Source organism: Vanessa cardui, chromosome 18 (assembly GCF_905220365.1).
Source record: "Vanessa cardui chromosome 18, ilVanCard2.1, whole genome shotgun sequence".
NCBI classification, from domain to species: Eukaryota; Metazoa; Arthropoda; class Insecta; order Lepidoptera; family Nymphalidae; genus Vanessa; species Vanessa cardui.
This window is the reverse complement of record NC_061140.1, coordinates 12,035,225-12,049,636: the sequence shown is the minus strand read 5'-3', so window position 1 is coordinate 12,049,636 and position 14,412 is coordinate 12,035,225.

Below are 14,412 nucleotides of genomic sequence, written 5' to 3'. Positions count from 1 at the left end.
AGCCGGCGCCTCGGAAAACACGTAAAGCTTGTTCGTACTTGTATATCCGGTCAAGTTGGTTACCGTTGAATAGATTTTTATTTATTGCCTTCTGGACAAACAAATAGGCCACTCAGAGGTAAGTAATTATTACCAATAAACATTCCTTGACAAATGCGCCACCAACCTTGGGAACACAGATGTTACGTTCCACCCATTAAGCCGGAACACAACAATGCTCATAATGAATACAAAAAAATAGTTTATACTAGAGAACGCAAAAAAGTTACTGGCCGGTGAGAGAGCGTTACGTTTGTATATGAAAAAAAAGTTTGTCATAAGTTTCGAAATTCCTAAAAAACTTTTGTATAAACGCGGGGAACCCGCTAGTCATAAATTTAAAGCATTCATACGGTTGATCTTTAGGTTTCGATTTTATTTCACCACATTGTACATACCTTAATTTATGAATTACTTGCATGGTTTTTTTAGCTTAGACAACTCTGCACATTACCTTATAATAAAATTATCTTTTAATTAAATAAATAAATATTTTAGTAACATTTCATATCCGAAAACCTAATAAATTGAATTCCTATTAGTGCAAAAAATCTTTTGTAATAACAATGTGGTTTTCATATTATTTTATTTTACTAATATAATAATGCAAAAGTTTGAATGGATGGATGTTTGTTACTGAATCGTGCTAGAATAGAAGATAAGTAAGAAAGTAGGGCTTTGTGCAAGCCCAACTCGGCAGGTACCACCCACCCACACATCAAGTATTCTACCGCCAAACAACAGTACTTTGTATTATTGTATTCCGGTTTTAAGGCGCAAGGGACATACCATCTTAGTTTCCAAGGTTGGTGGCGCATTGGCGATGCAAGGAATGATTAATACTTCTAACAGCGCCAATGTTCATGGGCAGAGGTGACCATCATGTGGCCAATATTCTCGCTCACAAACCTAATTAAAAATAGGAAAAGATAAGCATAAAAAAAGGAAAATATTAGCAGGCAATGCCGCGGTTGGAAACTAGTTTGTTATAAAATATTTAGTCATATTGATATTTTATATTAGTGAAGATTTTTTTCCAGCATCCGTGTGAGTATCCGTGAAGATTGTAATCTCCTCTCAATAAGAAATTAGGCGATTAACCTCAGAATATAAACTACAGTATTAATCATTTTACAAAAGGAATAAAGATTTCGTTTTTTTTTTTTTGTTGGATTGCACAAGAAAATACTTCGAAAAGAACGTAAGATCACGATTTATTTTGCAAGCAATCTTTATAAGAGATACTTTTCAATATCCTATGAGACTCGACAAGACTTAAGATTTAGTTTTTGGTGATATATTAATTATGTCTTTAAAAAAAAAACTTCTGATATTGCGAATATATTATCTGTCTGTATCAAGGTATTACTAATATTGGGAATACCCTCAAATTAAAAAGACTTGTATTGGTTGTGGAATCAATAATAAATTATCGAAACTATAACTGTTACACCTGTCAGATCATTGGATCACAGTGGATTAAAGAAAAGAAGAAAATTCAAGAAAAGAGCGTACTTCTTCCTAAAAGGCCGACGCACCTGCAAGCTGTTGCAGTCCCCTGGTGTAGCAGATATCCGTGGGCGGTGGTAATCACTTCCCATCAGGTAAGAAAAAAAATTATGACCACTTTTGGATATTATCTGATGGTATAAGTTCCAATTATTAATCCAATATTACAATTGAGACGGGACGTATATTTTATTATACTTGATAATAGGGTTTCGTGCCCATCTAGATATGTACCACGTACACATCATTGTTCTACCATTAATTAACAACACTTGGTATTGTTGTGTTCCGGTTTAAAGGGTTATAAACTCATTGTTGCTGTCGCATTACTGATGTAAGGTTAAAACTCCTCACAGCAACACTTTTTCTTTATCATCATATACATAATAGTAGTCGCACGCGGCTTTGATCCCGTTTTATGGTGTTGGTATTCGTGTATTAGGCAAAAAAGTAGCCTATGTCCTTTCTGTTCAAGTTTGCTTCATACCAAATTTCATTAAATCCGGTTCAGCGGTTTATTCGTGAAAGAGTGAGACAGAGAAAGAGAAGACAGACAGGCAGACAGAGTTAATTTCAAATTTATACTCTTAAATAATTATAGATATGTTATGTACTTGAAGAATATGAGTTAATGTAACAATAACAAAATTCACACAAAATAATTGTTGTACTAGTTTTTTTTTTTTTATATAAACACTAATTTATTAACAAATCTTATTATTAAACAACAATACAGAGAGAATTATTTCAATAAAAATAACCGTGTCAAATGAAAAAGTACAACAAAATTGGATCGTGATTCAGCATATTCGTGTATAAATAATTCCGACGGTTTAAACATCTCCAATCCACCGCCATTTGTAGAAACCTTGACAGTGTTTGCGTTACGTTCCAAATTTACACTGCACTTCCTTTTGATGCGCACGCGCATCTCGTATTATTTATCTTGAGGATTTTTAAGGATTATACTGTTTTCGGTTTCTCTTATGAAATTACTTTTTCACGTATTTATTACATCACACAATTGAGGTCATCGTCTGGTAGGATATTGCAACAATTTTATTTTGATGAGTTATTTGTGTCTTACGTCATAACAATATTTACAATACTTTTTTATTTCATTCTTTTTTTGAATATTATCATATCATATATATTTTTTAAATGTTAAAAAAGAGTAACTACTGAGTTTCTTGCCGGTTCTTCTCGGTAGAATCTACTTTCCGAACCGGTGGTAGCTTCACTTAATTGTAAAATGACGATTCAAAAGTGCTTATAAAAGCCTACTTGAATAAAGTTTATTTTGATTTTGATTTTGATTTTGATTTTGATCACGCATCTATAAGGATACGATGAATTAATCCTGGCTGGTATTGGTCACTTTGCCAGTTCTAGAAAAAGTAGCTAAATACACAGGACCTGATAAATATACGTGCTCATTGTGCACAAAAATAAGGGCTACTTCTACGTTCACATCATAATTATGTTTATCGTTTCAAAAAGGAACAGAGATGGCCCCATGGTGAGCGCGTTTGTTTTAACCAATAATTGCGGGTTTAAACCCAGGCACCAATGAATTTTCATGTGCTTTTTCAATTTGTGTTTAATATTCATCTCAACGAGCTCAACGGTTAAGGATGCATCGTGAGGGAAACCTGTACGTCTCTAATTTCAACGAAATTCTGTCACATGTGTATTCACCAATCCACCAACCAGAATTCGATCAGCGTGATGGAATTTGCTCCTAATTTTCTTCTCAAAGGGTCTTAGCCCAGCAGTGTGAAATTTACAAGCTATTATTTTTATCATTATTATTATCTTATTAATATTTAATATTAGATTACAGAAAAGCAACCGTTAGGCAACTGATAATCAATGACGCTGGATTAAATTCAATATTTAGTACATCGTTTTCCATTTAAGTGGCCTATGTATATACAACTATATATACAGCAATAAACTTAGAAAGTATTAAAAGTAATACCACCTTATGTAGGTGCCTGGGTGATGACACCTCGTGCCAGGGTCAGCACCCTTATCCAATAAGAGCTGTCTGTTTGTTCGTTCGTCTCGAGGCCGTATCACTTGCAACAATTTACGCAGTCACGATAATAAGTCAGAATCACTTTTTAGAGATCCTCGCTGGATATGTAATGCATGTATCATTAATCATAATTTAAATATTCTGTTACTGAATATAACTCCGTTCGTTGTGATAATTCGAAAAATTGTTCCAATTTGTTTCTAAATGTTTATTTATTTCTAGAAAATCTGTTTAAATGAAGAGAAGATAAAAGAGAAGAGTAACTATGCAAGTTTCTTACCATTTCTTCTCGCTAGAAGCTGCTTTCCGAAACGGTGGTAGTATTTAAATATTGACGATTCAAAACAGTTTCATTGTGAAGTATACCTGAATAAAATTGATTTGATTTTATTTAAATTTTGAGTACATTAGTTATTGATATGTTTTCAATCGTGTGAATACGTAGTGACGGAAATGAAATCACGTCGCTGGCCAAGATCTATCAGTACACTAAACGCATCGTTTTATCCGAATGTGTAGAAGAGTTAAGAATGTCTTTCAAGCCCAATTAGTAGGATAGGGTTATTGGCGCATTGGCGATTGACATCAATACCTGACCCTTTTGCCATTCTGCCTACATATATTAATAAAATAAACATAAAAAAATAAGATGTGTCACGTAAAATTCAACGTTAGTATGTATAAGTTACAAAAATTGCCACTGTCAAAAATGCAAAAAGCACATTCTTTCTTGTTCTTCTATATCTCTAACTGATCTTTTACGCTGCTCGTTTAAAAGATCCCTAGACTCATATACTCTTAAATTTTCCAATAGACCCGATGTTTATTAGTTCATTTAATATTTTCAACCCCATCAAAAATATACTTCTTTTTTAGCACCTTTAGATCGAAATTCTTTAAAACTATTCGTTTAATTTTAGGCTCTTTTTGAATGTATTTCTTTTTATTAAAGTGTCAATTGCAATTCGATGTTCATATAATAAAATCTTAATCGTATTAATTGAGATGAAAACATACGGAACCGTATTTAATCCCAGACACGTCACGGGTAGCCAGCGTTTTTTGTTTCGTAGTACGTCTGCTGAGCTTCCTGCGCGCCATCGATCAATTCACTCTAATGTACATAGATAAAACGTTTATTGTTCGTCCGTTGCATTCACCCTTATTTTATGACCTTTTTTTTATTAGATAACCTTTTTTGTCGGACGGATGTTTTGTATTTATTAAATCGATTATTTTATCTGTGGTCTATTGTACGATTTTATTCGATTGAATTTGTCGAGCTGTTCTGTAAGTAATCGAAAGTGAATGTTGAGTACGATCGTTAAATTTCATAAAGTATCAGTGATATTGACGTTTATAATAAGGATCACATTTGCGGCCGTTTTAAAATTTTTTTTATGGTATAGGTTGGCGGACGTGCATATGGGCCACCTGATGGTAAGTGGTCACCATCACCCAAAGACAATGACGCTGTAAGAAATATTAAGTATTCCTTGCATCGTCAATGCGCCACCAACCTTGGAAATTGAGATGTTATGTTCCTTGTGCCTGTAGTTACACTGGCTCACCGGAAGACAACAACACAGTACTGTTATTTGGCGGTAGAATAACTGATGAGTGGGTGGTACCTACCTAGACGGGCTTGCACAAAGCCCTACAACCAATAACCCATATAAATTTACGGATAGCTATCTCCGATGATCTGTAAGAACTTATCTGTCTTTAATTTGCATTTCACAATCAAGGAAAAGTGCTTTATATCTTTAACCAATGGCAGATTTTTCCCTCGCGACTATCAAAACTCAATTTTATTCTCAAAAGAGGTATTACATTAGTTTTTTTAATTGGCTTATTATATCAATTACAGTGGTAAATTATTTTTAATACAAACAAAGTATCTATTTATAAATAGGTTTATTATGTTTAATTTACTTTACTATAATATAATCAATAATGAAAAAAAAACGTTTTGAAGACACACGAAAGAACCGGCAAGAAACTCAGTAGTTACACTTTTTCAACACTTATACAAAGTCATGGCAGATAAATACAATTATATATGTATGTAATATCCTGTCTGTACGTCAACCAGTATTAGCTACAGGCTTTTTTATCATCTATATAATCTTGTATTGAATAGTATGCCTAGGGGTGCTTGTTCAAGACGAATAAAAAATGATCTTAGATTAATTGTTGTAGCTACAATAAAATATCCTGTATAGGAATTATGGTTAAAATAAAGGAAGGAACGATACACTAATAATTTAAATTAATTTACATGTCATAGTACGGATATATCTTTGTAATTTATATAATATATTCGTCCATATTCCGTTGTTAACTTACAGTGTTTTGGCTCAATGAAAATGTTAGTTACATTTGATAATATATTTCTATTACAGTCTAAACAGATTTAAGTAAACTTATTTTAGTGTCTGTATTGGTTGAATTGATAATATTTTTGAGCCTGAACCACGAGATAATACTTGCAAGAATATATATGTATATATTTTATGACTTGCCCAATTTGTGTTGAAAATATATTCTATAATAAAATTCCACAGACATTTTTAACTTTGCCGTTTCGTAAATTCAAATCGTTTATAAGAAATACATTGGTAAAAAAGGCATATCATTCGATACAAGATTTTATAGATGATAAAAAAGCGTGGAGTTAATACCTGTTGACTTCCAAGCTGGATATATTCATTTAAATAATCGTATTTAACTACTTGACTTTGTATTTTTTTAATGTTGAAAAAGAGTAACTACTGAGTTTCTTGCCGGTTCTTCTCGGTAGAATTTACTTTCCGAACTGGTGGTAGCTTCACTTAATTGTAAAATGACGATTCAAAAGTGCTTGTAAAAGCCTACTTGAATAAAGTTTATTTTGATTTTTGATTTTGCTATCTCGTTGAAGAAGCATATCTTAGATCTTAATAACTATATCTGTAAGGGGATACAACGGGGGTTATAAGTTTTTTTGTATAATTGTATTTATTACGAAATCTCAAAATCTGCAAACTTGAAAATTGGTAGGTAGGTTTCTTATAGAGTGTAGACATCTGATAAGAACTCTAAGATCTTAATAACTATATATGTAAGGGGATACAACGGTTTATAAGTTTGTTTTTATAATTGTGGGCGTTTGAAGCCACAGCATAATAAAGCAAGTTTACTGCGAGCATAAAGTTTAGAGCATATTCCACCATGCTGCTCCAATGCGGGTTGGCGGGTGCGCATAGAAAATAATTTCGTTGAAATTAGACACATAATGTTGCAGGTTCTGTCACGATTTTTTTCTTCACATTCGTCTTCCAGTGGTTTGAACCTGCAAACGGTGAAGATGTACGCATTCTAACCACTGAACAATCTCGGCTCTCACAACATTCTAGCACAATATATAAATACAAATTACAAACAATTCCACATTACTTGCCATCTGGACAACACGCGAACTCCAGTTAATATCCACGTGTTTTATTTACTGAGTCATCTCGAGTCTGTCCAATACGCCATTTTAGCTCATTTATTAAGTAAATATACGTATGATAATATTAGCAAGGGAACTAACAAATAACATCTGATGGTAAATGGTCAGCTACGCTCATAAATATTGGCACAATTACATATATTTTAACTATATCTTACATCCAAACAGACCTGAAACTTATGTCTATCCTTTGTTAATTACACTGATGTGAGTGAACCGGCATGAGTGAGTGAGTGAATGAAACAAGAAGAAGGGCATTCTTCCAGAATACAGTAGTATATGTAAAGGGTGGGTGGTAACCTAGAAGAGTTTGCCTAAAGTCCTAGCACCAAGTTTACTTATTAGGTAAATAATTAATTTAATTAACGAAATATATTAAATTCACATTTTTGATAGATACTTTTGGCAAAATCCTTTATAATTCTGAATTAGTTTACCTACTATAAACGCTTGTTTTAATATTGTATTATATGACATATGACTATTTGTTTGTATTAACAATATATAAGTTAAATTTGAACAGGCTTTGATTGGACATCATTAAATATATGTAGAATATTGTACTTAAAATAAAGTAGAGAAGATAAAATCCTTACATCTATTTGTTACAGATATATAAAAAAAAAATCTTGACTAATTTAATATGTTTACTTATATGGAATACTAAATTCCAATTAATTACTTGCACTTTTATTTACCTAGAAAGTTGCTATAACTCGCCAACAACAAAACCGCCATTTTTCCACTGAGCCAAAACGAATACTATATTAAAGATCTTGATCTCAACCAATGATATTATCAGCACTATCGTTCCAAGGATGAACCTTGATATTGTAAGTCAATTCAATGTCACAGTATATTTGTCTTCATTCCTGTGATTGGAATAGGTTTATAGGTTCATAGTGTTCAAAATAATATGTTGAAAAAAACAAATATTAAAAACGGAAAATGATCCTCAACATTTAAATAAAAAATCCAAAAAAAAATGTCAGTTATTATCATTTATCATTTAAGTATTTTTTATAAATGATTTATTAATCTCTTAAATATTTATTGTATACCTATTAAGTTGGAATGAATATTCATTCATAAATAATACCTGAAAAAACAAATATGAAATTAAACCGAAACATTCAACCATAATTGGCTTAGAATTATTTAAATCGCCTTACATAAACAATGGATAGATAACAAATTTAAACAGTTAAATATTTGTGTACCGAGCATCCATAAAACTAAAGGAGCGTTGCGAACTCGGAATATTTGCTCGATGGAATCCAACGCTGCGCTAATGCGGCGTCGAGTTGTTCTTGCTAACGTTTTGGCAAACTTTCAACTGTCACACGCATCGTGCTTCCAAGCGGATAGGCCTGTTAGCCAGTGGAAGATGTGATATTATTTTTTTTTTTTACCATTAATTTGTTCCTCAGCTTAATGGCTACTGCAAAAAATCTACTTATTATTTATACGACTCGTAACACTAACAGCAACCAATAAATATAATTATGTTTAATTTAACTCTTGAGATAAAAATGTTGCATCGGCATTTTACTTCATTGTATACATATTATGGCTAGGTACAAAGAAAAATATAATTATATAACTGTTATTGAAATAATTTTAATTCAACTTGAAGTTATTTTAAATATCGAATTCAAGTATTTTAAGAGTAATGTTAAAAATCATCACACTGTTGTCATAAAGTGCTCATTTATAAGTATAAATAAATATACACACACAAACAGTGTGATTCTTGACTTAATTTATTTATCAAAGAATTGTTTTAATTTAAATATAAATAAATATAATTTCTGGGAGTATAATAGATTGTTAGTTATTCTTCTTTATTAATATAATAAAATTGAATTATCTGTGTTTACGATTTAAATAAAAAAAATAATTGGCCATATAATACGTTCTCGATTCTATTTCAACTAATCGTCAGAATAATAATACATATTTCAGGTCCAATTTGACTAATTTATAACAGTTAAAATACCTTTCTGTTTCTATTCCGATACAATTTCGACCTAACCGCAAATTCGCTGCCGTTTTAGTAGAATAGGAAAAAGGCTTATGTTTCAATTCACAATTTTCTTGGTGGTAGGGCTTAATGCAAGCCCGTCTATAGGTAGGTACCACCCACTCATCAGTTATTCTACCGCCAAATAACAGTACTCAGTATTGCTGTGTTCCGGTTTGAAGGGTGAGTGAGCCAGTATAACTACAGGCACAAAGGACATAACATCTTAGTTCCCTTGGTTGGTGGCACATTGGCGATGTGAGGAATAGTTAATATTTCTTACAGGCTCATTGTCCATGGGTGACGGTGAACACTTACCATTAGGTGGCCCATATGCTCGTCCGCCAACTTATACCATAAAAAAACCATAAAACTAATTGACTCAGGGACGATAGTTCTTACGTTTATCGCGTTCAGACCGACAGTCAAAAAGACAAGAGACGTTGTGATAAATTGAAGACTGAAAAGTATTTACGGACAAAGCGATAAATATCTTTATAGCTTGATTCTTCCAGTGTGCGCAAACACCAAAACGCATTTCAAAGGAATTCGAATTGCATCGGCTCATATTAATCTCTTTCACGTTTCCACTGCGCGGCGTTATTGCTCGGCCGCTGTTTAATAGTTGAATCCTTAATTAATATGTCAAGTGCTGATTATATCTGCGATGTATAAATAGAAAATTAACTATCAAAGATAAAGTTTTTCTTCGGAGAAAGTTTATAAAAACTTGTTGAAGCAAGAAATTATTATGTTTATGCCATTTGAATAATGTGATCTTTCTAATTTGTGTTTGGTAAAATTTCTTACATTAAGTAGCTATGACTACCTCCGTGGTTGATTAGCGTGTACACGGGTTTTTATGAGTACGCCAATCCGAGGTCCCAGGTTCCATTCCCGGCCAAGTCGATGTTGAAAAAGATAATTCGTTTTTTATGTTATCTTGGGTCTGGGTGTGTGTAGTACCGTTGTTACTTTTGATTTTCCATAACAAGTGCTTTAGCTATCATATATTTTATATACTAAAACTTTTTCGAAACACGCTACTATTGTTGCTATAAGTCTTATGTATATTGGTTTATTTGTTCTTAAAAAAATGGCTAAGTATATAAAAATATATAAGACTAGCGACCTGCCCCGGCTTCTCACGGGTGCAATAATATGACATCACAGTAGAAACTTCTAAAATTATCAGTTTTTCTTTTCTAAATTGTCTATGTATTATACATACATAAAACCTTCTTGAATCACTGTATCATTAAAAAAAGCGCATCAAAATTCGTAGCGTAGTTTTAAGCATGCATAGGGACATAGGGACATAGGGACAGAAAAAGCGACTTTGTTTCATAGTATGTAGTGATAATAAATGTTTATTTCATCAATAACCAAGACAGTACAAAAACATATCAAAGGTAGACTTCCTCTTTTGAGTGCCGTGAGCTCCCGTGCCGGAAGAAGTCACTCTTCCTTAACACACTCATACTTTAATTAAAAGTTATAAGATGAAACAAGCTAAGAATTACAAAAATATATAAAATAGTTATGGTAGAACGCGCGCACGTGTCTCTTTCTTTCTCTCTCTCTCTCTCTGTGTGTGTGTATGTGTGAGTACGCATGTAAATTACGAGTGAAATTTTCATGAGTAAATGGCTAGCTGTATAGACATCCAATCCAATTTATAATAAATAATGTAATACATAAATGGTAATAAGAAACATAATTATAGTCGATGTTCAATCGAAGCAGAGATGGCCCAGTGGATAGACGTGAATATAGTAAGCACCACTGACTTTTCACGTGCTTAATTCGTGTTTATAATTCATTTCGTGCGCGACGGTGAGTAAAAAACGTGGGAAATCTCTATGGGTCGGATGAATTCGTACTACTTATGTCCTGCTTCGATGATCTAGAGTCTTTCTATAAGGCTGTAGACCCTAAGACCCAGTGTACCCTAGTCACTTGGCAATATCTATCTAAATATAACCAGGCTGGGCACATATTCAGAGACCTCTCAGTGATCAACAGTTTCAATACCTGTGGTGATCACAGACTTCTCCGAGGCTCTCTGAATATCGATTTTAGGGCCAAGCGCGTCCGTCTGATGAAGTCCACGCTCCGACCAAAGCTGATCCAACCCATTGCGATCTGAAACGTTCCAGTTGGACCTGGAGAACCGATTCGCTGCCGTGGAAACCATAACAGACGTAAACCAGAATCTCGAAAATGTAGTTCGAATATTATATTTATCAACTAACCCAAAAAAGAGCACCTTGATATTAAGCTTCGTCAGGCAGTTGGGTAGTATATTTGTGTAAGTACTTCTGAAGTAGTCACTTTTGAAGTTACTTTTAGTGGAATACACATATTGGAACAATAATCAATCTTGATCATTCAAATAGATAGATGACTCGAAAAACAATAATTTGATTGAGTAAAGGAAGTTTCTTTTACTTTACTTTTGTATAGTAACATGTATAATTAAAGACTCGCATTAACAATAATACACATGATATGGTTATGGTTTGTGAACGCACATTAGATCAATTTTTTTAGAACCTTTTCACCAAAAGTATGTATGAGTGTTTGGGTACCATTTTATATAAAATAGTACTCAAAGTATGTCTTGGTTTTCCATCGCTTAGAAGAAATATAGAAAAAGATAAGTAGTTATATAAAAACCACTCACACAAAACTAAAACTATGACAAGCTCATGAATTTTAAAGAATTGACCGCAACGTGTTATAATTATTATGAAAACAAATATTTTCCATAATTTTTCTCTCATTACCTAAATGAATGAGAGATGTATCTTGGTGTGGGATTCTGTTACCACGATGATACTAATGTAAATTACTGTAAATTTTGTGTAACTGCGTATAGCAGCTTGTTACCAATATTCAAAGATTTCTTGGATTTTCTTTGATCTTTAGATTTAATCCTCATTGAAAAGTGTCTTCAGCAGCCTTACAACTATTTTCGTACCTATTCGCATATTCATTGCACAGAAACAAAAGATAACAAATAAAGGAAGTGAGATTAAATAAAATCGTCATTATGCAAAGGAACAAAAAGAAATCCGTACATGAAATTAATCCGCGATGTCAACGTACGTCAAATTGGGATCGGTACGATGCACTAACAAACGACCGTCCGGTCGATCGTTCGAAAAGTATGCCATTTTCAGTACCGTTGTAACATTTGAATGGGAATGTATAATTATTTTGCATCCGCCATGACAGTTAACGGGTATTGTGCTTGATGGATAAATGATTACGGATTTTTTGTTTTTTTTTTTATTTCGCTGACAGAGTCATGTTACGGATTCTGAGAATGTATGGCATCGCATTGTCCTTGAAGATTTCGTATTTCGATTGTGTGTATATATTCGTTGTTATTTTAATTAGTTTCATTGTATTGATGTGTTGATTATATTATTATATAAAGTTTATACATTTCGAATATAACATACATAACAACGCTTACGTGTACTACAATGTGACTAATTTTATTATATTTGATCATTTGATATCAATCAATTGGTGGACGAGAAAATGGACTACCATAATGGTAATTCAGTGGTTGGAACCACTAATTGCCGCTGTAAGATATATTAAAAAGTCCTTACATCAAATCACGCTTTCTACCATGGGAACTATGTTATGTCCCTTGTGCCTGGTTCACTCACATTTCAATCTGGATTACAAAAGTATTAAGTTTTGCTCTATGGTGGTAGAATATCTAATAAGTGTACCTGAGTGTACCCAGAAGCCCAAACCCAACCATGAAATATAATTAGTTTTATTATTAAACCCATTTACATCAAAGAATACTATAGGGAATAAGGGTTTTATTGTACAGTCAGAGTAAGAAAACCTTCGTCAGTTTTCAAAATCATTCCTTTATTAAATCTTAAACTCTTAGTACCTTTTGAATGTAAACATCAAATCATTGGTCGGTTTAGCAGATTATCGCTCATACTGAGCACAAGAAAATAGATCTTAAGGTGACGAACCTTTTCTTACCCCGACTGTACATCTTGAGATTCCTATATAGAAATATATTGAGTAAATAGTTGTTGAATTGAGTAATTATATAAATCAAATAACCATCTATAATCTTCGCTAATAATTACGCTATAATCTTTATTAATTTTTTATTTGTGTATGAATTATAAATTTATCACAGACCATCTAGTCTATGATTAATGATAAAGTTCCTATAATAAGAATATTTAGATGATATCAAAAAATAAAAAAGTTTGATATACTTAAGCTGTCAACGTTCCTTTCGAAAGATAAATACGATTAAATTTTACCTTTTGTTTCTTTCTTTGTAATTTTTTTTTTTTATAATAGACAGCATCAAAATTTAAGTTAAAGTATTAATTATTATTTTATTTATAGCGATAATAATTCATATGCGATATAAATATCTGTCTTCAAAAGTAGGAAAATCAATGAAACTAAAATCGAATTTCCTTTGAAACCTAAAGTCTATAACGACATTAAAAATATTTAAAGAAAATAATACAAAGAAAAATAAGTTTTGCACTCAAATTGCACTTAACTGAGATTCGAGATATTTTCTTTGCTTTTTGTTTTAATAGTTACTAAGTTATATAAGTACGCTGTGTTGAACTCTCGATGAGTTGTGTCGTCTATTTGGTTCGAAATTTTATGAGATTGCTATAGCCAGGCTATTCAATTGCGATAGTGAATACGTTTTAATTATTATTATAAAGATATATAGACATATAAATTGTAATCATGAAGCTACTAAAACGATTTTCCTAATAATTATTTAACTAATACAAAGCTTTTTAATATATTTAGTAAGATCCTATCCTGTAAATGACCCTCGGGCGGGAAAATGTCTCCTCTCCTCCTTTTGAGGAGAAGGTTTGGAGCTAATTTCACCACGCCTATACATACGTGGCAAAATTTTCTTGGAATTTCACCCATGTGTGATTCCTCGTGATATTTTCCTTCATCGCCGAGCATGAGCGCTGTAAACCCGCAATCGCTATTTATTTCAGTATTAACAAGATTTCAGACTGAAGCAACAATATTACTAAAGCAAGGAACGCTACTGATTTGTATCATTCTTGTGCGAGTATGTATTGTTATAAACTGTTATATAAACAAGCGAAGCCGTGGTCACATCTAGTTTAATATACAATTCGCTACCTTTGACGTTCCTTCCTTATTGAGTTCTCTGTAATTAGTTTTGATGATGACAAAAGACCCGATGGACTGACATTGATTTCCTGGGAACGAGGACGGGCCTTATTGTGGGGCGCTACG